This window comes from Triturus cristatus, chromosome 4_2 (assembly GCF_964204655.1).
Source record: "Triturus cristatus chromosome 4_2, aTriCri1.1, whole genome shotgun sequence".
NCBI lineage: Eukaryota > Metazoa > Chordata > Amphibia > Caudata > Salamandridae > Triturus > Triturus cristatus.
Window position 1 is genome coordinate 54,170,271 of NC_140586.1, and position 16,848 is coordinate 54,187,118.

Genomic DNA, 16,848 nt, shown 5'->3' on the forward strand with positions numbered 1-16,848 from the left:
CAATAATGGTTTTCACTGGGTCCTGACCAGACATACTAATTGCAACATAAAAAAACGGTATCTACATGATTACATGTCCTTGTGACCTACATTACATAGGCATGACAACTCGCAAGATTAAGACCAGGATAACGGAGCATAGAAGTAACATACGCTGCCAGAGAGTGACGACTAAACTCTACACACACTTTAAGGAAGCGCAACACCATGCGAACTCTATGAACTGGATAGCCTTAGAGGCTCATCCGCAGATTTCCAAAAATGCATTATTTAGGCCTGAGCAGAGATGGGTCCTTAGATTATCCTCACACCTGACGGGTCTAAATGATGACATCCCATGGGGTGCACTCACTGGATGAGATCCTCCTGCCCTTGACTTTAATTCCCAACCTCCAATGCTTGTTGATCCCTTACTTTGACGTGACTGATATTTTACACAACTTTCCAGACACGTACAACGTACAGCGTTCCGTGACCTTTGTCACACTTATTTGATACCCTTGGTTGGCCTCCCTACCAAGCCCACCCTGTATCGCTTAGCCCCCTGAGGCACATTAAGCTCTCCCTTCTGTTCTACAAGGTGGACTTAATTTTGTCCCCTTGTTCTGACCTGTTTATCTATATAAAAAAAAAAAAAATTTTTTTTTATATATTGTTTCTTACTACCGGGATCTTACCGTTAGGATAACTTCCATCCCTATCTGTCCGTAGTCCCCTTTTGTAACTCCTTTAACTTCTTTCCCGGTCTAATATGGCCACCGCGGCCAGAGCGGCGACCCCTTGCACTTTGAGTAGCTCCCTGGTCACGTGACGTTATACACGTCAGCATTATAGACTTCAGCAATTGCTGTCTATTTTGGCGCCCTTCCCGTTCCATCATGGCCGCCACAGACGCAACACCACCACCATTGGTGACACGCGTCTTTGGTCACATGACGCATTATACGTCATCCCCATGCAGCATAATAGGCTTGCACCCTGTCCTACCACCAACCATCCCAGGTCCGGCGGTAGGGGTAGGTTCACGAATTCCGCGCGTCCCACGACGCGGGTGAGTACTACACGCGTCTTCCACCCCCTCTTCCTGATCCATACTGAGGTGAGACTTTTTATAGCGGAGCGGCTTGGCACCTACTCCATGTTCGTGACTCCATAGGCGTTACCGTCCATGACTTGGCCCGCCTTTACTCTGGGGGGACGGCGCGGGTAATACATACCAGGAGGCTAGCACGGGTTGTTGTGACATCTCCTTCCGTGCACCTGGCTCCCGCGCCGTCCGCCTTCTGTTTGTTGGGTTACCATGGCTGCACACCACACCGCCCGTGTTAGCGTACAACTGGGTGTTGGGACGCCCTGACTCTCCCTGGTCTCTCTCACCCTATAGGGCTTCATGGATTTACCATAACCCCCATTTTGCCGCATTGACAGAGATTTTATTCAATTTTCTCACCTTTCCGGCATTAATCTCTAGGACCCAATTTGGAGTCCTTTTTACCCGCCGGTCTCTGCTGCAAGATTGCCTTGATAGCAGTATAGGTGAGTGTTCCGGTCACTGCATTGTTTTTATCACTTCGCTGTATACAACTGTACACCATTCATCTGGGTGATTGTTACTTCCACGCACCTTTGGTGTTCCCATGTGTCCATCATGATACTATTGCTTCCTATCAACTCGAGTTTATCTCATCATGTGAGTGCATTTTGATGTGTTGTCTATTGTAACTTTTTTGTCTTTGTCTGTAGGTTACCTTATTGAACCTCTTGGGTATGTAGACTAGTCACTGAACTTTTGTTGTAGATAGTTCTTATTATTTGATCCTGAGGAAGTGCCGTGACCAATTTTTTGGCTACCAAGGCACGAAACATGTTGATCTTTTTGAGAGTAGGGCATGCATAACTAGTCTCATAAACCACTAGTGCCTATACCCACCTCAATTTCTATTGTTTTTAATTAGGCTGTTTACCACTTCATTAAATTCACGTGTGGACTAACAGTACCTATTTTATTCATTCACTCACATCTACACATTCTAGGGCCTCTTACCCCCACGGCACCCTTCGGCTGGAACAAAAGATCCCCGCCAAAGAGCCACAATATTGGGAGCCCGTCAGGAATTGCAGCGCCGACCTGACGAGGGGCAGGCTCATATGATGAAGCATGACACCTAGCTTGCTGGGTGTGTGAGAGCCCTAGTTCTAATAAGGGATTTCCCCCCCTTCCTTTCTCAACCTGTGCTACTCTTGACCAGGCTTCATTTTCTGAGACACATGACAACACATCTCTTTGTCTCCTTTCCCCCTCCCTTTTTTCCTTTATTAGAGGAACTTTGTACCCTTTTGTATTATTAGTTGACGGGGTTTGTACACTGGACCTCACTAAAAAACTAACCCCCTTGTCCCTAATTTGTTGATATATTTCAATCCTTATTGCCATCTTTTGTTTTCTCATCATTCAAGATTGTCATAAAAAATAGGCCACCTTTACAGGGAGTTTCGTTAGTTACACAATAGATCCTCCATGTGTATCAACGGGCATACAGTTGAATATTTAACCTCCAGAATTACAAACAGGAGTGAAATTCCTTGTTGTGGTTCAGTTCATTTGGTGCCTTACTATCTAATGTCAGGATATATCTGGTTTCTAGCTCCCGGAGCTCCCTAGTGCGGTCACCAACCCTCCTGTTAACTGGTACTGCATCAATGACAAAGTACCTAACATGCGTTGGGTCCTTTTAGTGTACTACCTCACAATGTCGGGCTACTGGATATGATCGATCACCATTGGTGATAGCCCTCATGTGTTTTAGGATTCGTGGACTTGCAGGATAGTGCTGCCTATGTATTGTAACCTGCATGTGCAAGTCAACACATGGACCGCAAAGTCAGTCTTACAGTTGAATGATCCCATAATCTTTATTTCTCCTCCTCCAAATGGGGTTGAAAATGTAGTAGTATCCTGACCTATGCTGCAAACCCTGCAGTGACTGCACGTCCTAAAGCCCGGTGGTGGTCTCAAGCAGCTTACTTCACGTTCAATCTCTGGGCTTGTTTTCACAAATGCATCCCTCAATGATGGGGCTCTCCAGTAAGTTAAGGGGGGTGTCTGGGAAGTAACTTGCCGATGATGGGATCGGCTTTAAGGATATGCCAATTTTTATTACATAAATCTCTAAACTCTCTGTGTTTGGTATTATAGGTGGTTAAAAACCTCACCTGTGGTTTACCTTCCTGTTCCCATGGCACTTTCTTGGAGAATAGGATCATTTCCCTTTTCTTTTTATTGGCAACCCTGCGCGCCTCATCTACCACTCTTTTGCTGTAGCCCCTCTCAAGAAGTCGCTGACTCATTTCATTCTGACATTTATTTAACTCAGTTGCCGTGTCTGCAGTTCCTGTTAGCTCGCAGCATTTCTCTGTATTGTATACTGAGTTTGGTGTGGGTTGGGTGGAAACTAGTGGCATGCAAAGTTGTATTTCCTGCCGTTTCCTTCCTGTGGCGTTTAGTCTCTAGCTTCCCCCCTGCACATATACTTCAGTATCTAAAAATGCTATACTGCTCTTACGGATATACTATCAGTAAAAGCAGTATAACTTCAAATTCATATATATATATATATATATATTTCTTTTTCTTAATTACAAGAAGAAGGAGCAACACAATTTAAATACAATAATGTCTATATTAGAATCACATCTTCAAAACGAAAGAAGTCATTAGGCAGATAGTTCATAATGTAGATCCATTCTTCTTTATTGTAATTCGAATCAAGTGTTTTCTTAGAAATGATCATTCGATTTTTCAAATTAAAGACTTGCAGCTTTGTTGTATATATCAGATCATTCTTTGTTGCGATACTTAATTCAGCCAACGCGTTTCGTCTTAAAAAGTTCAAATGCACCGCATGAATCTAATTTTGAGTGTGCTAGTACTCATAGAGGAGTTTCATCTATTTAATCTCTGTTATTTTTGCGCATCCATTTTTCAAGCAAGCGATCTTATTCAAATCTTTCTATGATGTGAAATTCTCAGTAATAGTAGTAGTTAACCGGAATTTCTCACCAGGATCAAATCGCATCAGAGAGCTAGCTCAAAAACATTGGAGTGTCCTACAGTCAGATACTATCTTGGGACATAAGTTACCAGATATATCTGAGATTACACACAGGAAAAGTGTATCCCTTAAAGATCTTTTAGTACTCAGCCATTTTATTGAACATCCCCTGAAGAAACAGGAGGTCATAGGCTTCTATCCATGCGCTAAATGGAAAGCATGTAGGAAGAGTGTCAAGGTAAAGGATTTCGAAATACTAGGCGAAAGTGAATGAACAGCCATCACTAAATTACTGAATTGTAATTCAAATTTTGTAATTTATTGTCTACAATGCACGTGTGAAAAAAAGTATAACAGCAGCACGGTTCATCCTGCCAAGAAACTAGTACCGGAACATACTTGAGCAATAACTAATCAGGATGTCACATATCCAGTAGGAAGACACTTTATGGAGTTTCAGCAAAGTAGAAGTGATATGTTAAGTTACTTTTGCATTGATCAGGTAACCCACAAAGAAAGAGGAGGTGACAGAGATAAATGTCTGAGACGCTGTGAATCCAAATATATTGTAGAATTGAGTTCCTTGAGGTCTTAATAGGGAGGAGGAATTATGGACGCATTCACGATAATGAGAAAGTGAAGAACATTTCAACAAGTCTTCTTTATCTTCTTTTCTTCCTTCTCCCTCTTCCTCTTTATTTTTCATTATATTTCTTTCTCTTTTTCTCCTTCCTCTTTCCGCTTCTCTTTTTTTCCTGTATTCCTCCCAGTCAGTTGGATGATGGATTCTCATTCCAGCTAAATCATAGACAGCACGATATTTGAATACATTTTTTGCATATTACATTTGTACATGGTAATCTTAGGGGGGCAATACATGGTTCCAAATCAAATGAATATGAAGTATAATTATTGAAACAGGTACTGCACCAATACTAATTTACATCAAATGATTTTTCCGACAAGTGGGTGTTAGACGTATTTTGCCACGGTCACATCCTGGAATTTGTTCAACAGCCTCCGAACATGCCTTCACAAAGGACTTTTCACCGTCATCTCCATATTCTCAAGAAGGAGGTCCGTTTGCTCTTAACCAAGCAGGAAACCGAAGACGTGCTGCCCGATCATCACAATCAGGGGTTCTATTCCCACTTCTTTTTGGTAAAAAGTAGGGGTGGGCAGAACGGTAAAAAATCTCCGCGAGCACGCAGAAATTCCACAAACATGCTATGTTCAGTTGGGACACCGAGCACCTCGTTTTACCTACTTTTTCCACTGCATCCAAATCCTTCTAAAAACTCAATTTCAAAAAGATTTATTGTGTGTATTTATGACTCCCTCTGTGATTTATCTTTACCCATGAATATTACGATCTAGTACGATTACTATTAAAATTAAATACATTGTCCACAGGAATCGTTGTATCCTTGTTACAGACTAGATACCCTGGTTCCGTGTGAGTAGGGTGGTCCTTGTTTTTCTGAACACGACCAAACTGAATTTAGACATCCCAATGACAACGATATCCTCATCTGTGATTTTGTAATCACAACCACTCTTGCTTCTTGTGCCTGGACTTCTAGAGCCAGCAGTGCAGCTGTTTTTAACACCAGCATCTGTAAGATCTGCACCATCTTGGATCCTGAAGAAATACAAGGCTATTGATCAAGATTAGTTATTCCTCAGTGCTGACCCTCCTAAAGACTCGGTCATAGTAGCGGCTCCACGGAAGTCTCATTCTGTTGCCTCCTTTTCATCTTCGGTCCCATCAGACAAAGAGAGCAAGCAGCAGGGTTTCATGGAGGTGCTTAAGGCCTGGCCTGGTCTTCAATCAGATCATCAGTGCAGCTGTGGATGCTTAAGCAATGGTGGCGCATGGGTATGTACATGGCATCTGTGCAAGGAGATCATCCTGACGGCGCCTTATGGGGGTTTAGGCACAACATCGCATAATGAATCTCCATTTTGAGGTTACACCCTTTTTGGTTCCCATGGGGATGAAGAGGTTTCCAGAATGAAGATGGAGCTGGACACTGTAAAGGCTGTAGGCCTTGAAAAGAAGAAACAATTCCGTAGGCATTTCAGGCCCTACGACAGGAGGTATTTTCAGCAGAGGGTCAAACCCCTCAGTGGTAGCAAGATCAGCAGTAGGCAAGATCCCACTTCCATTTCACCCTCGTAGACCATCTACACGAAGGAGTGCCCAACGACAGCAACATCCTGCAGCTACTGCAAAGCTATAAAGAACAACTTCCCCCTTCTCTGTTTCCTGCTGCCGTGAGGGGGGGATGTATTGTCAATCACTGGGATGAGTGGCAGTCCATTACAGAAGACAGATAGGTCTTGAAACTTGTACAGAATGACGACTAGCTTCGCTTCAAGTCCCCTCCTCCAAATGTTCCACCAGCTTTAACATGCCGGTACCAGTTAGACCTCTTGCAGTCAGAAGTCAACACCTTAATGCAAAAAGAGGCCATAGAGGAGGTCCTGTGCCATCAAAGGGAATCGGGAATCTATTCCTGTTACTTTCTAGTAAATAAGAAAGAACTGAAGCAAGACGTCAGGCCCATTCTAGACTTTCGGGTACTAAACAAGAACTTACACTGAGAGAAATGCAGAATGCTTACTCCGTACTAAATTTATCCACAGTTCCAGCAAGGGGATTGGATGTGTGTGATAGACCTTAAGGATGCATATTTCCATATTCCGATGTCCACCAAATATTGAAAATTTCTGCTTTTGAAGGTTGGATCTTAACACTACAAGTACAAAGTACTCCCATTCAGCCTCAAATCAGCCCCACAAACATTTTCAGAATGTATGGTTGTGGTCGCATCATTCTTAAGAAGGCAGAGAATCTTTGTGTATCCTTATCTCGACAACTGGCTGATAACGAGCTTCTCTCCATCACAGACAATGGAGCATTTTCGCATTTGCATAGAGACACACACAAATCTGGGGCTTCGGGTCAATTTCCAAAAATCAACAGTTTACCCTGTACATAAATTGCACTACCTGGGGGCCACACTTGATACACAGTCTGGAAGAGTGTATCCTTTGGAAGAGAGACTATCATCAATTTCTCTAAAATGTCTTAATCTCATGCAGGTGCATCATCCATCTGCAAGGCAGATAGTGTCTCTACTGGGGTCAATGGCTTATCGCATCTTCTTAGTGCTGAATGCTAGGTTGCACATGAGGCCCCACAGCAATGCTTGGAAGACCAGTGGAATCAACTCTCCAATGCTGGGAAATCAAGCTGTCATTATCACAGGCTGCACGCCAATCTCTCTACCATGTTGGTCTCAGCAGAACAATCTGATGGTGGAGGAACATTTCATCATGACCCACCCAGTCAAATATTGATAACAGGGGCCTCTTTACAGAGATGGGAAGCTCACATGAGTTCCATTCAAATTCAGGGTTTGTGGTTGGACAGGGAAAAGAATGACTACATCAACATGCTGGATCTGATAGCAGTCCACCTTGCTCTGAGTCCTTCTTTCCAGCTCTCACATCTAACTGCATACGACAACTATGCATTACCCCAACAAACTGGGAGGAACTCACTCTCGTCTTCTCTCCCAAGAGGCTCAGACCATCTGGAAATGGCTGCTAGCCAGAAATGTCACGATAACAGCCATCCATCTGCCATGCACTCAAAACATGCAGGCAGACACTCTCAGTCGAAATTTTCAAGACAATCACAACTGGATTCTTAACAACGATGTCTTGCACAAAATCTTTCGAGATTGGGGATATCCTCAAACAGGCTTGTTCGCAGACATCCAGAATAGAAAATGTCAACACTTTGCATCTATATTCGCCAAGCCAGGGTAACCGGTGAATGCCCTTTTAATAAGTTGTTCAGGGAAATTTCTCTACGCTTTTCGACCAACTCTTCTCATTCCATCACGTTATACCGCTCTCACACCAGAATTATACTCATTTTTTGGTTTGAAACTGTTTATTGAGAAAATTATGGTTTTATCTTTTTTTTTTGTCTTTCCTGTGTTTATCACTAGATACGCAGTGCAACAAACATTCAAATGTCGGAATACATGTCCTACAATGAGATACATAACTTTGAGAAATCAGGCAATATAGTACAACAATAGCGTCACGCAGGGCTTTAAGTGGGATGAAAAACTGGGGTGTCTCTCAAAGGGGCATGGCCGATATAATTAGGGGCGTGGCTTAAAACACTTAAGCTAAAAATCTGTACTTAGCATAGTGTGCTGCCTCACTGGTATTTTGCTGCTTCTGTCCATTCATCCAGATATATAACACAAGTAACATGGCACCTACAACAAGCCAGGACTATTGGCTTTGTCAATGGTTGTACATTACATAAGATAAATAAGCAACAATTGTGACTTCGTTCTATATAACTTTGAAAATGTTTCACTTCTTGTGCGTGAGGTTGTGTTGTAAGGCTAGAGTTGCCGAACTTTGGAGCTGAGAAAACAGGTTTGATCCTCACGTCGACTCAACATCCTGAGGGTATAAATGTAAAGCCTGATAGAAATCCATCTCTGCACCTGCTTTTAAGAACTGCTGGTGCTGAGCACCGGCAGGATCTGGCCCATTTAAAGCCCTGGAGCCACGTATTCTATATACATCTGGTATATTCTCGACTGTGCAGTAATGAGTCTGTGTGATGAGGAGTAAAGAAGCATAGAAATTAACTCATACTAGAATGATACTCATAGCCCGTGAGTGGCCTTACTAGTGGTGGTTCATGGACCTTCTACATCTTTCGTAGAAAGGCGACACAAGAGACTTCCCTACCCACAGAATCTCCTGTTCAAGTTCGGAGGACAGATACTACATCCCAACCACTCCTCCTTGAATTTTACAGCATGGCTCCTGAATTTCTCCAATATAGGCATTTAAGTCTTTCCAAAGAAAAAATGGCTAGGAGGCCTTCCACTAGAAGATCACATGCATTTAAATGGAAGAGGTTTTATTTGTGGTGTACATAGAATAATCACAATCCAATTTCATGCCAGGAGGATTTTGTCATCCCGTATCTGCGATACGTGGCTAAATCGGGGATTTACAGCATACAGGAAATTTCCCTCACAAACATCTTTTTTTCAGATTTCCTGTGGTAAAATACTTTTTTGAAAGGCTTAAAAAAGGGTTTCCCCCAGCCAGGTATCCATCACCTCCATGGGAACTCAACACTGTCCTTTCAAATTAACGGGCACTCCATTTGAACCAATACATAAGCCTCTTTTCAACATGTCACATGGAAAGCAACGTTTTTGGTGGATTTCACTTCCACCCGTAGGGTAAGTGAAATTCAATCTCTGCGTTCAGAATTACCATATACTGTGTTTTACTCCAATAAGGTGGTGATGAGAACCAATCGCAGTTTTCTCCCAAAGGTAGTCACAGAGTTTCACATCAATCAGAATATCTCTCTGCCTACTGTCTCTCCTAACCCCTCAAGTCAAGCTGAAATGTCACTACACTCACTAGATATTGAGAGAGTTTTAAAATTGTATTTGGACAGGACCAGCAGTATCAGAAAATCGAATCACTTGTTTGGTAATTATGGTCTGGTGAGAACAGGTTTAGTCTCATCTAAGCAATCTATTTCAAGATGGATTGTTATATTTTCTTACAACCTAACTAAAAAGTCATTACCTGCTAGACCTACAGCACACTCTACTAGGGAAAACGCTACTACTGCAGCTCTGTTAAGAAATGTGCCAATTTCTGAAATTTGTAAAGTCGCTACCTGGAAATCTGCCCAATCCTTTACTGGGCATTACTGCCTGGATTCAGATGCTGAAGCAGATACTCAGGTAGGACAGGCTTCGTGGGGGAATCTTTTTGGTTAAATGTTGGAGCTATTTCAGCTTCTACGTCCGCGCTTTGTGGGATGGGCTTGCTATTCTATTGAGTGCTTCAGCATCACCAATCTCCACCAACGCACACAACAGTAAGGAACTCTTCAGCATCATCAAAGAGTTCGCCCAACCCAGCAGCAAGTCCATAGACGTCACTCCTGTCTGGACCTCTGCGTCAGACTCAGTGCTTTCATCCATCAAAAAATCAAGACCATCTATGACAACTTTGACGACAACAACCCCCACGAGGAACCCCCTTCTACCGCTCCCAGCAGCACATTGCTGACACTTGACAGATGAACCGCCCCCGGCATTGAAGACACTCTGAGGATAATGAAGACTAGCCACTCCGAGGCCCCCACGGACCCCTGCCCCCACCACATCTACTGCAAAGCCACAGACATCATCGCCCGAGCTTAAACGTATCATCAACTGCTCCTTCGAGCATAGATTTGGGCCACGCGCTGGCTCACGTGCCGCTGTAAGTCCCCTACCTCCCTAGTGGCAAAATCCTGGTATCAATCCCTATTGTGTTGGGTGCAGGCAGAAAGTGTGGCACTCCCCAGGGAGGACGCCATGGGGATGCGGAAACAGCAAGTGGCAGCGGCATGGGATGCAATACTATCAGACTTCCGTGCGAACTGGCAGGACCAATCAAAAGCGTCAGCTGATGGACCCGAAAGTGACGAGGGGGTAAATATCTGAAAGTGACATGCGGTGCACGGATAGCAGAGTAGCGACTAATACTCTCCCAAGGAAACCTACATAGGATTGCGAGTGGGACACTATTTACCCCCCCATTTTTTTGCCCCTGCTACCTTTCTCCACCATCCTCCCTCTTCCCTTCCAGGCCTGCTCCATTCCCCCCCCAATTCTTTCCGAGGCCCCCAATCTCTCCTCCTCCGCCTCCTCCCCATCTACCATTCCAGATACGTATGGAGCCCCCAAGCACCGCTGTAAACCATACAACTCGTATACATTGGGCATTGGCAAACAGAAAGAGTTAAGCACACACCACATAATGTCAGAGCGGGTGGTTGGGATAGCACAATGAAATGCAAGGAATAATAGCTGTAGTACATGTGGTGATATATGGACATAATGTAAGAGTTTCAGGAGGCAGGGCACACTGTTATGTGTTATTTGAGTTAAGTTGGCTATGGTTAAAATCCGAACATCAAGACAATACACCAATTAATGATACCCTGAATCTGTAATAAGTGATAATGTCTGAATTGTCTAACGCAATTTAAAATGTAAATTGAATGGACTTACAGTTGTGACGGATGTATTGAAAGTCACAAAACAAACAAACAAAAAAAATAATAATAAAAACAAATTTAAACAAAAAAACAACCGCTCCTTCGAAACCGCCTCCTTCCCTGACGACTGGAAACATGCCGAGATCAACCCTCTCATGTAAAAACCTTCAGCCGACCCCTCCGACCTCAAGAATTTAAGACCGATCTCCCTACTCCCTTATCCAGCCACTCTCGTGGAAAAAGCCGTCAACAGTCAACTCGCCGCCTTCATTGAAGAAAACAACATCCTCTACTCCTCCCAATCAAGCTTCAGGAAGAACCACAGCACCGAAACCACAATTCTCACAGCAACAGACGACATCCGCGCCCTCCTTGACCGAGGCGAGACAGCGGCCCTCATCCTCCTTGACCTCTATTCGGCCTTCAACACTGTCTCTCACCGCACCCTAGCCCGCAGACTCCACGACATGGGAATCTGGAACAAGGCCCTCGACTGGATTCAATCTTTCCTCTCCGGCAGAATGCAACGACTCAGACTCCCTCCATTTCTCTCAGAACAGACTCCAACACCTGCAGAGTCCCACAAGGATCCTCCATCAGCCCGACCCTGTTCAACATCTAAATGGCCCTGCTCGTATCCATTGTCAGAGCACACGGACTCAACATCACATCGTACGCAGACGACATCCAACTCATCCTCTCCCTATCCAACGAACCCAACATCACCAAACGCAACTTTCAAGACGGAATGAAAGCCATCACCAGATGGATGAAGAACAGCTGCCTTCAACTCAACACTGACAAAACCGAGATAATCATCATGGGCCCACACCCCGATGCCTGGAAGGACACCTGGTGGCCCGTGCCCTTGGAGACCCTCCCACCCCCACTGACCGCTCACGCAACCTCAGAATCATCCTGGACTCTGAACTCAAAATGGACCGCCAGGTCAATGACATCACCTCCTCCTGCTACCACACCCACGGCCTACTCTGCAAGACCTTCAAGTGGATCCCCCCGAACACAGGAAAACTGCCACACAGGCCCTCATCAGTAGCAGACTGGGCTATAACAACACGCTCTACACCGGGATCAACAAGAACATTGCCCGCAAACCCCAGACCGTCCAGAACGCCGCTGCTAGACTAGTCCTCAATCTACAGCGCCACTGCCACATCAGCCAACACCTACAGACCCTACACTGGCTCCCCGTCAAGAAGAGAATCACCATCAAGCTCCTCACCCACGCACACATGGCCCTCCACAACACCGGACCTGCCAATCTGAACCACTGCCTCGTGTTCCACGCTCCCCAGCATTCGCTCTGCTCAGCCCAGCTCTCCCTCGCAACGATACCTCGGATCAAGAAAATCGAACAGGAGGGCACTCCTCCCTCCCCGCGGCCAAGGCATGGAACTCCCTCCCACTCCACCTCCGACAGACTGCATCGCTCCCTAAGTTCCCAAAGGACCTCAAGACCTGGCTCTTCGATGGAACTCTGTGAACCTCCAGGATCTGCGGAACCCCCCTCCTGTCCCTCTTTCCCTCAGAGCCTTGAGACCCAGCCAGGGTGAGTAGCTTACACTTCAAAAAACCTATTGATTGATTGATTGCTTGAATGCTTATGTCAATTGAAAAGGATCCCCTGGATGAGAAGGATAAATTGCTTACCTGAAATCGTAATTCTCCTCCAGGAGAATCCTCATCAAAGTCATAAGCAACTCAACCACCTGTCAGGACAGAAGCCATGGCTGCTCTGAAAAAGTTCTGTATGCAGGATTCCTTAGTTTTCCATAAAGTTTATCTGACCCACCTGTGGGGATACAGGGGATACGGCGAGATGTTTAAAGGCACAGTGCCAGTTTTATGCCTACTCTTTTAAATGCAGCCTATTGGTTAACAAGGTCTCATATCTATCTATCTATCTATCTATCTATCTATCTATCTATCTATCTATCTATCTATCTATCTATCTATCTATCTATAATACATTTTTTTAAACTTAAAATAACAGAGGTTACAGGGAAGTTAGAATTACGAAATAGAATTAAAAAATAAAACTTAAGAAATTCACTATAAGACCAAAGGTTACTGAGACGTTATTGTTGCGCTCAGATTTCACTTCTATAAAACCATAGTAGTTCAGCAGCTACCTGAGCTAACTATAACTTACGCCCATGCAATGCACTGCTTATGACCTACATATTACATTGCTCATGACCTGGTCAGTGACATCACTGATGACATCTCAAAGGACATCACAGATGAGTTTGAGTGTTGAACATATATACTAAGCTACTTCAATAGTTTAATTACTATACTAGGTGTACTGCTAATGAGTGATACTACTTTTAGCATATAATATGTGAGTGGCTATGTGTATCCATGTGTGAGTGGGTGTCTTGAGTAGTTAAATGGATGTGTGAGTGGGTGTATGAGTGACTGTATGGGTGTATAAGTGGGTGTGTGAGTAGCTGTGTGGGCGAGTGAGTGGATGTATTGGTGAGTGAATGGGTGTGTCGGTGGCTGTATGGGTGAGTGAGTATCTGTGTGAGTGGCTGTATGGGTGGGTGAGTGGGTGAATGTGTGACTGGGCGAGTGAGTGGGTGTCTGAATGGCTGTATGAGTGAGTGGCTGGGTGTGTAAGTATACCGTGTAGGTGAGTCAGTGGCTGTTTGAGTGGGAGTTTGGTTAAGTGAGTTGGTGTGGGAGTGACTGTATTGTAGATTATGTGTCTGGTAAATGGCTGTATAGGTGAGTAAGCGGATATGTGAGTATTTGTATGGATGTGTGAATGGGTATGTAGGGGGTTGTGTGGGTGTGAGTGTGATCAGTTGTATGGGTGAGTGAGTGGCTGTATTGAGTGGTTGTATAGGTGAGTGACTGGGTGTATGAGTGGCTGTTTAGGTGAATACGTGGGTTTGTAGTAGCTGTATGGGTGAGTGTGTGGCTGTGTGAGTGGCTGTATGGGTGAGTGACTTGTTGTATGAGTTGCTGTATGGTTGTGTGAGTGGCTGTATGAGTTAGTGGTTAGGTGTGCGAGTGGCTCTATGGATGAGTGAGTGGATGTATGAGTACTGGTATGGGGATGTGACTAGTTTTTGGGGTTTGAGTGGGTGTGTGAGAGGTTGTAGGGGGGTGTGAGTGGTTCTGTGGATGATGTCACCAATATTGTCACTGACCATATCATGAGCGATGTAATATGAGTGGTCATAGGCAGTGCAGTGCAGGGTGGTGTAAGTTATAGTTAGCTCATGCAACTATAATTGCTGAAATTCTATGATTTTATATGAGTGAAATCTGAGCATAACCATAACTTCTATAGATCCTTTGTTTTTTTTAGTGAATTTCTAAGTTTTTAAAAATTCTATTTCATAATTATAACATTCCTGTAACCTTTGTTTTTTAAAGTGAATTTCTATGTTTTTTAACTACTAGCCACATTTACAGAGTGATGCAGAAAGAGGGCGGGCCTCTGACCAGCTCTCATTAATCCTGATGTGTGGTACTTGCTGGAGGTAACAGGAGGGGTTTATGACTCCCAAGGACCCTCAGCATCCAAGGGGACTTTAATTTAATTTTTAGCGGGAGCTGCGGATCCAACGCCCGCCACCCCTGAAGGCATAGCATCCATGCTGGCAGGTATAGAAATACCTACCTTCATGTCAATGGCAGCCAAAATTTCCTTCAAACACAGTCATATTGTGGGATATTCCCACTAGATATGTAAGGCGTGTACTCCTCCCTACAATCACTCCAGCATCTATTTCTGGTGCGTTGGACTATCTTCTGAAGTTTGCCTACTCTTAATACCATCCCATGACTACATTTGGAGCTGACTGCCTATGGCGCACAGACAGATTATTCATACATATATGTATATATTCACTGAGGTTACAGGGATGTTATAGTTAGGAATTAGCATTTAAAAAAACCTTAGAAATTCACTGAAAAAACAAAGCTTACAAAGCGTTATAGTTAGGCTCATATTTCACTTGTACAAAACCAGAGAAATTCAGCAGTTCTAGTTAGCTGAGCTGAACTTAAATGTTTTTTTTAAATTAAATATTTGTATTTTAGGGAAGTGGGGCTTTATAGCCACCCCCCCCCTTCCCTAGGCCTATTTTGGCCCCGGGGTCCCCATCCCCGGGGCCTGACCTTTTTTTTTTTTTAAATGTGGAGGGCGGTTGCGTGCCCCCCCTTCCCTCGGCTAATTTTGGCCCCTGGGACCCCAACCCCCCGGGGCCTGCCCTTTATTTTTTAATGAGGGGGGAAGCGTGCCCCCCATCCTAAGGCCAATTTCGCCCCGTGGACCCCCATCCCCCAAGGCCAGGACTTTATTTATCTTTTTTTTTTTTTTAAGGGAGGGCCTATTTCGACCCCATCCTCCGGGGCATGGCCAGGTCGTTTGGCCCCCGCAGTCCCTGCCAGCTCCCCTCCTCATGAGGGAGCCGTAATTGCTTTTGGACAGAGGGAGCTGCTAACATTCAGCTCCCTCTGTCTAAAAGCAATTCTGCTCCGCTTCATGGAAGCGAGAGCATTTTCCATGCTCTCACTTCCATGAAGCGGACCACAGTTTGCTATGGCTTGGTGGGAGAAGCCACAGCAAACTGCAATGTCACCCTGGGACATTGCTGGAGCCTGGCCATGGGGGGGTGGTCCTCAGGGCCATCTAGGGCTCTTGCAGGGGGGCCACGCAGCCCCCCGCCTTTCATGACATTTGGTATGGATGGTGGTGGTCCCCTGGGCCTGAAGGTCCACAATGGACCCCCTTGGTGATTTGATTTCTGCTCCGGGGAGGTGGTAAGTTCACCAACAAGTCAAACGAATAAATCTTTCGCCTTTTACTAAAGTTCCTCAACAAGTCTTCTTTTTCCTGGTTTTCCTTCCTCTGTTCCAGATTACCTTGCTACTTTATCCTACTGTTCCCATGATGGGGCGGAAAAGTTACCTGGTTACTATTCTGGTTCTCTTTTGTGTACATCTAATTTAAAGACATCAACATTCTTTCTCCCTCCCCAAAAAACTAGGTGAATAGAAAAAAAGGAGTGAGCATTCTGAACTCTTTTACCTAGCAATGATCTGCTGAATGACACAGCAGAACACTCTAGGACAGATACAAAATGTCTCTCGCCCCGCAAAATGTATTCCCTATGCCACAATTTCCTACCTGTTTTTTTTTGTTCCTCAGTCAGCCAAATGTTTTCAGTAGGTAATAATTGACAGCTTACAATGGTTTAAAAAACGTAAATGATGCCTTTTAAAAGGCATGATTTCTTTACAAACATATCTTCAAAAGTGAAAATGTTACAATTTTAAAAAATGTGTTCCGGGATATTGTGCAATGGCATAGACATTTTCCTATTTATGAATTCAAAGAAAATGCCCCGATGGAGAGAGAAATGCAGTAAAAAGCAGGCTTTGGACTTCTGGTACTTTCGTGGCTGACAAAGCAGAATAGTTGCCAGGTAGTCACTGACAGCGGAATTTAATTTCAGATTTATTAGCCATTTGAATTAGGTATGGTTGCTTTTCTGAACTTGTGTAATGAGCTTTTTTTGGAGGTATTGATTACATCATGCAATTTATTGCTGATCTAGAATTACATGATGCCTGCTGGCATGACTGCCTCTAGAACCAGTGAACACGGACTTTCTCTGTGCGACCAGGCAT

At 44.3% G+C, this 16,848-nt stretch overlaps 1 protein-coding gene across 7 annotated transcripts in view; it reads left to right on the forward strand.

The window, feature by feature from the left end:
- Positions 1-16,848, forward strand: part of RFX1 (regulatory factor X1) — a 549,504-nt gene that overhangs the window by 124,248 nt on the left and 408,408 nt on the right. The window lies entirely within an intron of this gene.